This window comes from Eschrichtius robustus, chromosome 1 (assembly GCF_028021215.1).
Source record: "Eschrichtius robustus isolate mEscRob2 chromosome 1, mEscRob2.pri, whole genome shotgun sequence".
Lineage (NCBI taxonomy): Eukaryota > Metazoa > Chordata > Mammalia > Artiodactyla > Eschrichtiidae > Eschrichtius > Eschrichtius robustus.
Window position 1 is genome coordinate 75,822,382 of NC_090824.1, and position 14,475 is coordinate 75,836,856.

Consider the following 14,475-nt stretch of genomic DNA (forward strand, 5'->3'; position numbering starts at 1 on the left):
TAGAATACATGTTAAATGAAAATTTTCCCTTAGCCTTCTAATTAAAATTCTGTATTCTGAAAATGATGTAACCATTCATAGTGTGCTATAATTCCTTATATTAATCCTTTAAATATATAGTCATCTTCACCTAAGTGGTTTTGTGATAACTTTAAAAAACTTAATGGCTAAAATTGAGGTAGCAAAGTGTGCTTTCTAAAGAAAAATTTTCCCTTGTCCTTGAAAGTTTGTTGGCTTCTTATGTTGGAATTACAGTTATTTGTGCTGTTTAAGATGTAGTTTTACCGAAATTAAAGAGGAAGACTAATCAAATGACTTAAGATTGATGTGGATTTTTAAGAGAAGATACCCCCATCTTTATTTTAGGTTTAATCCAAATTAAGCAGTATATGCTCACATAACATTTAGAAAATGTAATGCAGGCCCCTCAAAAAAGACATACTTAACCATACAAAATAAAAGGTTTTGATGTGTCCTTTTAGACTTTTTTTGCATATGTAGGCGTTTGAAAAAGTAATGTCCTACATATGGCATGTACATTTAAGTATTAATTTTTTTCTGCAACACAAACATAACATAAAATATTAGATAACAGCTCTGCTAAAAATTTTCATAACTACATAGTATTACATTGCATAATTGTACAATATTTTACTTAACCAGTATTCTATTGTTGGGCCCTTAGGTTTTCCCCCAATTTTCCCTTTTACAAACAATTTTTATAAACAATTGAAGTCTTACAACTAAGATTTTGTCAATACCCTTGGTTATTTTCTTAGACTTATGCTCCAGAAGTACAATTATTCAAGAGCATGAATGTTTTAAAAACTTTCAATCTGGGTTGCTCTCCAGAAAGGTGAAAACAGTTTATCTACTTATTGGCAATGTAAGTGACCACTAATAATTAACTTCTAGTTTTGTGAATTACTTGGATCTTTTGCTTGTGTTTCAGGGTTTGACCCTGAAATTTAAGTGTTCTTGGTGTTTGATAAGTATAAATTGAAGAGTAAGAATATTTATAGAGGTGCTACCAGGTTGATTATATTTCTGTGTATAGTTTGAGATTCACGTGTAATTCTTTTTCTCAGATATGTATATATGTGTATATATGCATATATTCAGTGCTATCTTAATTTTATTGTGGAAAAAATTCGAACATATGCAAAAAAGAGAATAGTATAATCAGTCTCTATGAACTTGTCCAGCTTTAGCAATTCTTGAGTGATCTTGTTTCATCTATACCTGCATCCAATCCCTTCCCCTCCTGTTGTTTTGAAGTAAATAAATATTTGATATATTTCATCTTTAGCTATTTCAGTGTCTCTTTAAAGATAAGGGCTTTAAAAATAACCACAGTCGTTACCATGCAAAAACATGTAATAGATTAAATATATTTTAAGACCCTAAAATACTACTCTGAGGACTGAACAAGGCATTCTCCAGTTGTGTTTTATTTCTGCAGGAATGGCAATGTGGATGATTGTTTTTTGCTTACATGTTATGCTTTGCTTAGTTCTTCCTAGAATTTGGGAAGTTCTGTTTATTAGAGATAAGTGTAAAAAATTTTTTGAAGGAGAATCTTGGTATGATTATCCTCATGTGTGATAAAATTGAGTTTTCAGGATAGCAAAAGATGGGATTCCACTATATTTCATATACATTGTACTATTAAATTCTGAAACTAGGAATAATTCTAAATTTTAACTGCTTGGATCTGAGTGATGGAGAATGATGTAGTAACTTTAAGTCGGGTTTCCTTATTAAAATTTATTTTCTTATAAAAAATTATTTTGCTGCACTTGTGAAATCTTTTGTTCACAATTCAGAAATCTATGACAACAAAGATTTCTCATCAGTTTGATGCTCATTTGATGACAAAACCTGACTTAAATTGACATGACATTATTTATAATCTGTGTTACATTTAGTGACTATGCATATGTATTAATGCAGAAATATTAATGTATTTTATTTGATAGCTGGATGCTTTCCCAGATCCCGTTGGGTGTTACATAGGAAAACCACAGTATTATCTTTGTAAAATCTGAAAAATCTTGATGTTTTTCCTAACGTGTTTCCTGGGGAGACTTTTAAAAGTGTATTTGTTGTAACTCAATGCTCAGTTTGAGTTTACTGATAAAACTGAAGCTTTCTACAAGATAATAAAGAAGTGAAGTCTTATGAATAAATATTGTTGACCCTTGCTATTCAGAATATGGTCTGTGCTACAGCAACAGCATATCATCATCATCATCATCATCATCTTCTGGAAGCTTCTTAGAAATACAGAATTTCATGCCCTATCCTTTCACTCCTTTTTATTGCTTGCTTGGGAGTTGGAAATTTTGGTAAAGTTTCTGGCAAGAATGTTTTTGATGTTTGGGGAGCAGAGTTGAGGGTCATAGAGTAGCCATGTTTTACATAAATTTGAAATAATGCAGTATTTAAAATGACCATTATATGTGCAAAATTTGAATGACTCTTCCTAAATTACAAATAGAATTAAAAATCAAGTAATTTCCAACAGGCAGGCTGGATAAATGGCAATGCCACTTAAGCTAGTATAGAATAATGAATTTCTATTTTTCACTTAGATTGCCATGTTTGCTTTTTCTTTCAGTGCTTTTTGCTGAAAACATTCAAGATTTATTGACCTTATTGAAGTAATTTTGAAATGTTAATCTTAATTCTTTTCCTATGAAAAGCATTCTCTTACATATTCCTAATGCTTGTTTGATACTCAACAGATTCAGGAAATTTCTTTTTCAAATGGCTTAAAATGTTCCCAGAGTAAATAGATGTTTGTTGATGGGGAGTTTTACTGTATAGAAGCTGCTCTAGTTAAGAGTATGTTGGGTTCTAAAATGCTGTCTTCCCCCCCCCCCACCCCCTTAAGTGTGATGTAACACTCAGAATAGAGGTAACTTAACATTTAATGAGGGGGAAGGGGTCAAGTTAGGAGTATGGGATTAACAGATAGAAACTACTATACATAAAATAAAACAACAAGGATTTACTGTATAGCACAGGGAATTATACCCAATATCTATGTCTGTTAGGACTGCCATTGAATGAGAGACCCCAAATTATGGAATGCAATATCCAGTGAAAGTTTTGTTGTCCTAGAGATGCCCATTTCCTTGATTTTTACATAGTTCTGAATTGCTCTTGAGGAAGGGAAGCACACAACTTTTCTAACTTCTGTTACGGGGTTTATAGAAAAGCTTTGCTGACTTTCGGCCAAGCCATATATTGTAGTCATTAAATTCCAGGGTGGATGAAGAAGCTGTCTTTACAGAATGAAAGAATTATGAAACTAATACGGTATTAAAGAATGAAAAAAAGAGTATTTTAAAACCTCACAATCTTGCCACATCCTGAGGTGTCTAACACTTCAGTGTATAATCTTTTAGATAACTTGTATATTGTGTATGCTCCTTAACATCTTAAATATCTCTTGGTGTCAATAAGTTATTTTGAAATGTTGCTGCTTGTATCCAGTTAGACTGATGTACTGAAATTCATTTAGTCAGTCTCTTAGTATTATGAACTTGTTTTCTCATTTTTCACTGTTAATATGTCCACATCCTTGATTCCTTCAGATGAGTTCTCAAAGTGAGATTACTGAGTCAAAGAACATGCACAGGTTTTGTTTTTTGGGTATTTTGTTTTGTTTTTAAAGAACATGCACAATTTTAAGGTTTTTGATAAAATAGTCCAGTAGTTTTCTGAAAATATGGTTACCAGTTCATACTGTCAGAAATAATGTATGGAAGTGACCATTTCAATTTAAAATGTTTTTACTTGTTTGGTAGGTAGAATGTTTGGTTTAATTTTTGTCTCCTTTATGGTGATACTGATTTTTCTTGCTAATCTCCATAGACCTTTAGTATTATTTGTTAATCATCTTTTGTGTCTTTCTGTCATTGTCCCATTTTTTGTTGGTATGTACCAATAATAGTAAATGATGTAGTAGTAGGAGCAGCTGCTGCAGCTGCACTTGCTGTGTGCCAGGCACTATGTTCATTGTTTTCTTTACCTTACTTCACTTACACCTCATTCATACTTATCCTATGAGACAAGTACTATCAACAGTACTCATTTTATGATTAAAGAATCTGGTGTTTGAAGGGGTTGGCTTTCCAGAGGGAAATGCATACCAGAAGTGGTTGAGTTTGAAATTGCAACAGGTCTGACTCCAAAGCCTCTGAGCTCTTAACCATTAGGATGTGTTTATTTTTATATTTTTATATACAGTGTTAAGAACTTGAATTGTGGACAAATATGTATTGCATACATTTCATCAGTTTTTTGCTTTTTATTTATGGTATATTTTAGTACGGGGATTTTTTTTTTGTATTATGTTATTTAGGAAGTTCTCATCTCAAGGTTAGTCATTACTTTAAACATAGTTTGGTCACGGTTGGCGTGGCATGACTGTGGGAACAGGTACCTTTGTATCTACCTTTTTAGTTAAAAAAATGTTTTTTTAAAAATAGGTGTATCTAAACATTTACAATTTAAGTTATTAACTTGGGTCCTGTTCAGAAGTAAACCAGGGTGGAGCTTTTCAGTGTACAGACATATGCAGAAAGATTTCTCAGTTGAGATTGATCTTACTAATTATCACTGTTTCAAAACTAATATATAGCATGAAGAAAAATTTTCACTCTTGAAGGAAAATTGTGTTGCCCTTACTGAACTTCTTAAAATGACGGGTGAGGCTGCTTACAGTATGTTGAACAAATCAGTGAAGGGTATATAATTGGGAGAGATTGTTAGTATTTCACACAACAAAATCAAAGTTTGAAATTTTCTTCAGGCTGGAACCCCAGGGATTGTGAACTAGATATAAGAGGATTAAATAGTATATGAAATGCAAAGCCCTGCACTTAACAGTGAATTCTGCATGTGTTGACAGTGCCTAAGTTAGCAGACATTATAGCATCTGGATAGCATCTACAATGTGTTCCACTCTTGCAAGAGCAACCAAATTTGGACTGCTGTGTTCAAAGGGACATTGACAGGTTAAGTTGTATTTGTTATAATGCACCATGTCTTATATTTATAGAAGATAGTCAGGATAGGGAACAGTTTGCATAAGATGTTTTCAGTCAAATAAAAAATAATTCGAGGGAACTTCCCTGGTGGCACAGTGGTTAGAAATCCGCCTGCCAATGCAGGGGACATGGGTTTGAGCCCTGGTCTGGGAACATCCCACATGCCGCGGAGCAACTAAGCAGGTGAGCCACAACTACTGAGCCCGTGTGCCACAGCTACTGAAGCCCACGTGCCTAGAGCTCGTGCTCTGCAATAAGAGAAGCCACAGCAGTGAGAAGCCCGCACGCAGCAAGAAAAACCCAACGCAGCCAAAAAAAAAAAAAAAAATTATTCGATTGCTAATGAATGGACGTTAAAGAGAAGAGCTAAGGGAGGAAATTAGTTAAGAGCCAATTAAGTTTTAGAATTGAGTGTCTTCAGGTTGTGAATTCGTTGACTTTAGTGGCAGTTCATGAAGTTTAGTAATTGGTGAGCAAGGAGGTTGCAAGGGAATTTTAACATCCTCTGAAGAATTTGGAGGCATTGAACTTACATGATTTAGTTTTTTCATCATTGAGGTTCTGGGAATATTAAAGACTTTCATTTTTTAAATTTTCTGTTGCGTTACTTATACTTTGGCAGGAACAATCCTTTTTTTTTTTAATTATAAAATGCTTACTAAAGAAAACTTGGAAGGAAGCATGCAGAGAAAGAAAATATTTACTTACAGCATTAGCGCTCAAAGATAACCACTTTCAATATTTTGATGTTTTGATCCATTCTCTTATCTCATTAGCTACAGATGTACCTGTATCCCTGTACATTTGGTGGTTTTTTTTAAGATTTTTTTTTTTTTTTTTAATATGGACCATTTTTAAAGTCTTTATTGAATTTGTTACAACATTGCTTCTGTTTTATGTTTTGGTTTTTTGGCCGCGAGGCACGTGGGATTTTAGCTCCCTGACCTGGGATCGAACCTGCACCCTCTGCATTGGAAGGTGAAGTCTTAACCACTGGACCGCCAGGGAAGTCCCTCCCTATATATGTTTTATAATTTTATAATGTATTTTTACCAACATGGAATCATTACTGTATATCGTTTCAGAACCTCTATGCTGTAAACATTTTCCACTTAGTAAATTTTCTACAATTTTTTTGTTAAGTGGCTGTTTTTGTGGGGGGGTTTTTTGTCACAGGGATTTACAAAACTTAAAGATGGTCAAAGTTTCTTTTTCAATTCCAAAATAGGATAACCTGAAATTTATTTAACATTGTCAGTTGCTTAATACAAATTTGTTGACCTACCCATTGCTTGGCACTTAGGTTTAATTAAGAATTTTCAAATGAACTTACAGAAACGTATACTGGTTTTACTTAGTTATAGCAGTGGAAGTGCCAGTTTCTTCCTCCACTGCACCGGATGATCATTCTTATATTAGCAAATCTGACAGAAAAAATATTTTCTGGGAACTTGAGCTCAAGAGTGTGTGACATGGTATATATCATTTTAACATTTGCTATAATAGGGTCTTTTTTAAAAACTTGAACAGGTAATATGTACTTTTGTAAAATACACCATCCTTGTGTTTCAGCCCTCCTGTTGTTGTTTCTGGTAGCAACTGTCTAAATTACCATGTTTGCTCTCTGTATGTTTTTTCCCCTCCTGAATGATATTAAAGTTACAGGCGTGATACTTCACATGGGAACTTCAACTTCATGGCTGTATCGCCTAAGAATAAACATAATCTATACTATCAAAGTAATTATCAAAGCAATGAAAATAAACATTAGTTCAATATTATCTCGTATACAGCCCACATTAAAATTCTCGTTTTCACAAAAAAAGTCTCTTCCCCACAACATTGCTTGCTTAATCTAGAAATGGCCTCCTGCTCTTTTTTTGGAGGAGTCCCAACCAGGTGTGTTGTATAGTGTCCCCACGATCTTGAAATTGCCTGATTGTTTCCCTGTTGTATAGATTCAAGTCAAATATTTTACCAAGAATATTGCATAGGTGATGTATGTTTCTTATTTTGTCGAATCAGGAAGCATATGATGTCAGATTACTTGGTTTAAGTGGTGACCCATGTTTCTATAGTAAAGGTACGTTTTTTTCCTCTTTTAATCAGTGAGTAGTCTATTGGGTAGTACTTTGAAACCGTGTAAACCCTGTTTCCCTCCCACCAAGCTTTCACACAGTGCTTTGGCATACATTGACCGTTGTCTGAATCAATTCTTATATTGATATAATCTACACCAATCTGACAGTTTTTTTAAAGTGGTCTAAGTCTTTTTCAGTATGCTTTTCTTAAAACAATTTTTCATGTTTATGGTTTATTATTTTATTCCTGCCCTTTTTTTTTTTCCTGTTACTCATACTTTTTTGGAGACTGCTGAGTTTTTTGTCTTATGTAGGTTTTGACAGTTGCATGTGTAATTTTTACATTTAGATTTTGATCAGTTAATGTTTCTGTGTATAGAATGAGATTGGTCCCCAATTTTTGTTTTTAGATGGCTGTGAGGCACCATTTATTTATTTATTTTTCACTTATATTTTATAATCTGTTCTTTTTTTAATTTATTTTTTTAATTGAAGTATAGTTGATTTACAATGTTGTATTAGTTTCAGGTGTACAGCTAAGTGATTCAGTTATACATACATATGTGTGTATATATATATACACACTCAGGTACCATTTATTGAATTATGCATTTCCCCCTAATTTTTATCGTGAATATTCTTAGACCATAGCAGTTAGCATAGTTTATCTAAAATGGCCAACTTTGGTGTTCTTGTGGCCTGAAAATACCACCATGTACTGTTTTTAGTACTCTCTGTGTGATAGTCTTTACCTTGAGATCATGTCTATGTTTTGATGAATAATTAGCTTTGGGGATGGAGCAAATTATAGTCCCTTGGTATCCAAGGGGGATTGGGACCCTGGCAGATACCAAAATCTGGGGATGCTCAAGTCCCTTATATAAAATGGTGTAATGTTTGCATATAACCTATACACAATCTTTCATATACTTTAAACCATTTCTAGATTACTTATAATACCAAATATAATATTATAATTACCTATAATACCGTAGTGTAATGTAAATAGTTAGAAATACAAAAATGGTGTGCAGCAAATTCAAGTTTTGCATTTTGGAACTTTATAGAATTTTTTTCCCCTGAATATTTTTGATCCATGGTTGGTTGGGATCTACTAATGCAGAATCTGCCGATACAGAGGGCCCACTGTACACTGGCCAACTTTTTGCAGACATATGGGCAGTTTATTGTTGCCCTCTGAAGACGCCAGAGGGAAATAGTTGATGAATGCAGTAAAGACACATAGGAAGCAGAGAACAGGGTTGGGGTGGGGAAGAGGTACGGTAACAGGAAAGTAGTGTGGAACAGGGACAAGGGTCCTAAAGGGGTAAAATAGGAGCTTAAGTGTGTTAAAGGAAAATAATTTAGACCAGGAGATGCTGCTCTAAGTAGGCAGAGAGATTTATTTATAGTATCCAAAAGGTACTGAGAAACTCTTGATAAGAAATTGTGGAAAACTGTGAAATAGGAAGTCTTTGGACTCAAGATTGCCATCATCTTAAAAATTTGCCAACTCATTGCTGCCATCTGGTGACACTTTGTCTTTAAAAGGCTTCAAAGAAAGATGGGAAATAGCATATTAGGCATATGGCAGTTGCATCTAATTTAAATTGAATGTAGAGGCTATTTTAGGTTTTAAGGGATAGTGATAAAATTCTAAGGTAGGGTTTTGAATTTCCTAGTCTGAGGTAAGTTATTTCCCTTGTTCTCTAGTTAGTATGATCTGACATTTGATAAGCTGTATTGATGCCATCTTTAAATTTCTTTTTTTCTGGTCCAATGGATAATGTGATATGAGTAAGTATAATGTGAGTAGCCTATTGAATAGGGCAAACAGGTAGAGGACTGACTGAAAAGCTCAGTAGAAATATCTTGTGGCGGGTTTACTTTCTGTTGTGTGTTCCCCCCCCCCCACCCTCCCTGGAAATAAGCCTACATATGATACTGAACACAGTCTGAATGAGTGGCACTGCTTTGTCAAGTATTTATCGTCCATCCCTTCAATCCCTTTCCACTAAAGGTGGAGTTCCAGTGCCCAGTACATAAAGGCGAGGGAGTTGAAAGCTTGCTTCCAATTATGAATTGATTCTTGCCCAGTTCCCAGCAATGTCCAGGACCTTCATAACCTACATTTCCAGACCATTTGAAACTTAACATCTCATGATTGTCAACGCGATCTGCCTTTCCCACCTTGCCATATTTCTTCTCAGTAGAATTTACTTGCTCTTTAATGTGAATTTAAGAGAAATGGAGTAATTGTTATAAACATTTCCCAAATTTTAAACTGGATTGACAATCCAAGCTAGGTTTGCCTCTTAAGGGCAGAGAGCACAATAGCTCAGGTTCAGAATGAACAGTTGGAAATAAAATTGACAGGTTTGCTTGCATTCCAATTAGATGTAAGATTTTATTTGTGTTTTCTGTTTTAGGATATGACTGGGATGGTAGAAGTGGGAATAGAAATACATTTCTATAATTCTTGTCCTGCACACTGCCACTAAAATCTCTTGTTGCTTTTATTGCTTCAACATAAAACATGGTCAAATGGACACATAGATCCTTTGGTGTAATAAAGCAATAAAAGTAACTCAACATTCCTGGTTTTGACTTTTACTCACCAGTCTTAGTGATCCTTTGATGATAAAAATTGTGGAAGTAGGAACCTGGGAAGACAAATAAAATATTATGCAAACACACATATATGCATGTATCCATGAGCTAGAGGTTTGAGTACTACCACCCAATAGCCTCTAGGAAAATACTCAGTCTTTTTCTGTTGTCTGTGCTGTGGTGGAATTCTGCTTTTCTGGTAACCAGATCCACTTGATGATTTCTGCTACTGAATTAAATAGGACGCAGAGTATCCAGGGAACCATAATCATTTCAGAAATCTTTCCCCCATTGGTTTTACTCTTTGAAACCAATTTTAGGAAAGAAACTGATTCTGTGCATTTTTTATTCTATGTACTTTTATTTACTTAGCTCTTCTGTAGTATTCAGTATTGAGTTTTTAAAAGAATGAATTTATCTTAATGATTTTGCTGAGAAAACCTTTGCAGGATGTGACCAGAGTACTCAGAGAAATTGCTGAGTGTTTATGATGTGCCAGAAACATCTGATTTTCAAAAAGTGGAAGAAGTTGTGACTTATAAACTCTGGATCCGTGAACTAGACATTATTCTTCACGAAGATAGTAGAATAGGTTGTTAAAGTTCAAACTAATTCATGTGAATTAATGTTACTTCATTATGTAACAGTGTTGTTAAGACTGTTAGTGTACATTAGTACATTTGATGTTCTCAAAACATTTGAAAGTTTTTATAAAAATAAATGTTTAAAGAACCTGGATTGTTGTTACTATGTGACGAGCCCTTTTTTATTTCTCTCAAATGCATTTCCTGATTAGGAGTTAGGTGCTTGACTTTTAAAATGTTTTCCTAAAAACAAAACAAAAAACTTACATGTTCATTGTAGAAAATTTGGATAATATAAAAAAAACTCTGAAGGTGGTAACAGTTGATTAACCACAAGAGTACCCATGGAACAATATTTTTAAATACTTCTGCCCTATGTTTCCTAAGCACACAATTATTATGTGGGTAGGTATATATGCCTCCTGTTAGGTACTGTACAATTAATATACTGCTTTTTAACTTAAACATTTTATCGTAATTTTTCGTGTCATTTAAAGTAATCTGTAAATTTTCTAAAGACTGCAATTGCTGGTAATTAGGATACTGAGTTAAAAATCTTTTTTACAAAAATGCATGTAGAACGTTGGCTTGGCCAAAAAGTTCATTCGGGGTTTTCCATACCATCCGATGAAAAAACCGAACGAACTTCTTGGCCAACCCAGTGCAACCTACTGCTACAGCTCTGTATTAAAGTAAAAAGCAAAAACTGACCCCTTTCTCTGCAACTTGCTTTTACACTTAAAATCTGATATAGTTCTTTAAGACTATACCCTCTGGGTCTGAGTTATAACCCAGTCAGAACAGTTTCTCCCGTTTCTTCCTTCACTGATACTATCTTTAAAAAGCTAGGAGGAATTGACCTGTCTTACGAGGGTGACTCCAAAGTGTAAACTTCTGTGACCCGTGAGGCAGCCTCAGATACACTCATTTATATCTATTCCATTTCTGTTAGTCTTTAAAAAGAAAAAGAAAAAAAGCTTAATGAGTTACTATAAAGCAAAAACCCTGCAGTTTCTACTCAAGTTGAGAAAAATACAACTTTGCCAGCAAGGTTTACACTTCTGAACTGTCACAGAATCATTCCAAAGTAAATGGAGTAAAATACTTAAGGAAAGAACATGTTATTCAGTGATTTTATACCCAGTGAAACTGACAAATATAAAGGACACAGGCAAACTGTTACTAAGATGCAAGAACTGATAAACTGTTTTCCAAGTTCTTTCAAAGTAATATATTAGAAGCTTGAGGGACCATAATGCCTAGAGAGATCTGGTAAAATTTTAGCATTACTAACATCACAAAAAGATAATGCCACCTATATATAATCTTACAGAAGTGTTACACATGAGTCTGATCAAGCCTTTGGTCCCAGCCTCCAATTTCTGAAAATACAAAGGACAGAAGAATACGTGGAATTGTACTGAGGGTATGAAATTGTGGAAAAAACTGCAGGACAAATGCCCAGGATTCTTCAACAGATAAATTTTAAGTTAAAGGGGAACTTATAAAAAGAGCCTTAAAAGACACATCAAATTTGTTCTAATGGGTAAGACTATACTATGCAGGGATATACATTTAGGTAATAGAACTATTTTAAAAGGAAGGAAGTGATTTTACTGTAAAGTTAGGAGTTTCAGGGGGAGGAAAGGGTTTGAGAAAGGAATGGTGCACATGGGGCTTCTGAGTTGGTATTGAGGTTTTATAGAGACTTGAGCTGCTCTAGCACCTTCAGACCGTTAGACTGCAGTACCTTGTACTCACCCACTATTGGAGCAGGCGGAATTCTCCCTGTTGGAACTGCTTTTCCTGACATTGGTTCCCTTTTCCTTTCCAATAAATACTACCTGGGTGTTTTGGTATTCTTCAATTTCTGGGTCTTTTAGGCTCGCAGTTGCTTCTCTTTGCTTCTCCCACAGTGATAGATACCGTGTGCGTTAGCGGTTGGCTTGCCCTTAGCAGCGTGCATTTTGGAGTTTTGATTGGGATGCTTTGACACCAAGTTCTGTTGTAAATGCTGTCCATGCTTTACCCACGGTTATTCTTCTCATTAAAACCCAGGGAGGGGGCTTCCCTGGTGGCACAGTGGTTAAGAATCCGCCTGCCAATGCAGGGGACACGGGTTCAAGCCCTGGTCCGGGAAGATCCCACATGCCGCGGAGCAACTAAGCCCGTGTGCCACAACTACTGAGGCTGCGCTCTAGAGCCCGCGTGCCACAACTCCTGAAGCCTGTGTTCCTAGAGCCCGTGCTCCACAACAAGAGAAGCCACCGCAATGAGAAGCCCACACACCACAACGAAGAGTAGCCCCTGCTCGTCGCAGCTAGAGGAAGCCGCGCGCAGCAACAAAGACCCAACGGAGCCAAGTATAAATAAACAAAAAATTTTTTAAAAGGGAGATTTTACCTGTAATTGCTATTGGTATATTTATTGTTTGTGAAAAACATTTGCTAAAAACTGACTTAAGTCCCCACTTAATAGCAAACCTTAAGAGCCAAGCAGAAGTATTTGAAACCAGTTAGGCCTTTTAGTAGGTTTCTGTTTTGATTCCTGTCGGTGTTCTAAGACTTTTCTGGTGCTCCCACTTAAGTTGAAAGGCTGTTGGTGATTCTCACTAGCCACTGTGAGGTAAATTTTTACTGCTTAGTCAAAAAGTTAACTGTTTATAAGGATGTAATTTAGAAGCCAAAGTAAAAGGCTGTTTCTTGAATTTCAGAAAGGATAGGAGCTTTACAGTTTTAAAATCAGTATGCTTATGAAATGACTAGGTATTTTAAGGGTCAGAATAGTAGTGGTCATATACCATAAATGTTATACCATCTTTTTTTTTTACATGTATGTATATATAAAACATTTTTACATAATCCACGAAAACTAGTTTGTTATGATTATCTTGAGGATTGGAAAGTTAAGAGATACTAGACACTGGTATCTTTTAATTTGTTGTTTAATTTGTTGTCAGTACCTTTCAAAGGGATGAATGGGAAATAAGAATGTTACTCTAAATCTAAGGTGGGTCCATCTTAAACCCTTTTTAACTTTGGTGTGGGAAGGAGCAGTAGACTGATACAAAAGCTAAAGAATGTCAAAACATCTGCACTTTAAAATGATATCATGAGTCTCCATGTAATAACAGGATTGCGCCTCTGTAACATACATGAAGATCATTTTTGTTTTGAAACGGTCTGAGGAAAGTTGTATTCTCTTCCTTGGTTCTCCTGGTTCTTTTTTTTTTTTTTTTTTAATTTATTTAATTTATTTATTTTTGGCTGCGTTGGGTCTTCGTTGCTGCACGTGGGCTTTCCCTAGTTGCGGCGAGCGGGGGCTACTCTTCGCTGCGGTGCGCGCGGGCTTCTTATTGCGGTGGCTTCTCTTGCTGTGGAGCATGGGCTCTAGGCGCGCGGGCTTCAGTAGTCGCAGCATGCAGGCTCTGTAGTTGTGGCTCACGGACTCTAGAGCGCAGGCTCTGTAGTTGTGGCACACGGGCTTAGTTGCTCCACGGCATGTGGGATCTTCCCGGACTAGGGATCAAACCCATGTCCCCTGCATTGGTAGGCGGATTCTCAACCACTGTGCCACCAGGGAAGCCCGTCTCCTGGTTCTTTTTTGATTCATGCAGTGTTCTACCTGGTAGTTTTATCATCATCACCATCCAGCATTATTAAATATCCCAGCTCTATTTTGTATTATATTTTCACATAAAAAGTAAAGAATCATTACATTCTGTAAAAAAGATGGTATTGATAACTAAGGTATCTATGGCATACTATAAATCAGTTGAAGTACCTGGAAATAGATTATTTCCAGAGTGAATGAATTGGTTCTGTTTATTGCCTTTGTATAATAAAGTTAATTACACTTGAAGGGTAGTGTGTCAGTTGTCCACATTCATCTAGCTGAAGAAGAGTTTGCGGGCAGAATTGGGAGTTCTATGTATCTGCGGGAATGAGTGAGACTCATTTTAGTAAAAGCAATGTGCAAGAAGGTGGAGTTATTGATGATAGATGGCGAGAAATAGTTAGGTTAGCATGACTGGGAAGGTGAAAAACAAGAAGTCAGTGGTAGAGAGCTTAGGGGGTTCTAATTTGCTTGAGGACTTTAAAACAGAGGGAGGTCACTTGGAATTAATAATGCCCAAGAAGA

General features: G+C 35.5%; 1 protein-coding gene across 9 annotated transcripts in view; it reads left to right on the forward strand.

Moving 5' to 3' along the window:
* Positions 1–14,475, forward strand: part of HNRNPC (heterogeneous nuclear ribonucleoprotein C) — a 46,308-nt gene that overhangs the window by 10,566 nt on the left and 21,267 nt on the right. The gene's annotated exons all lie outside the window — the stretch shown is intronic.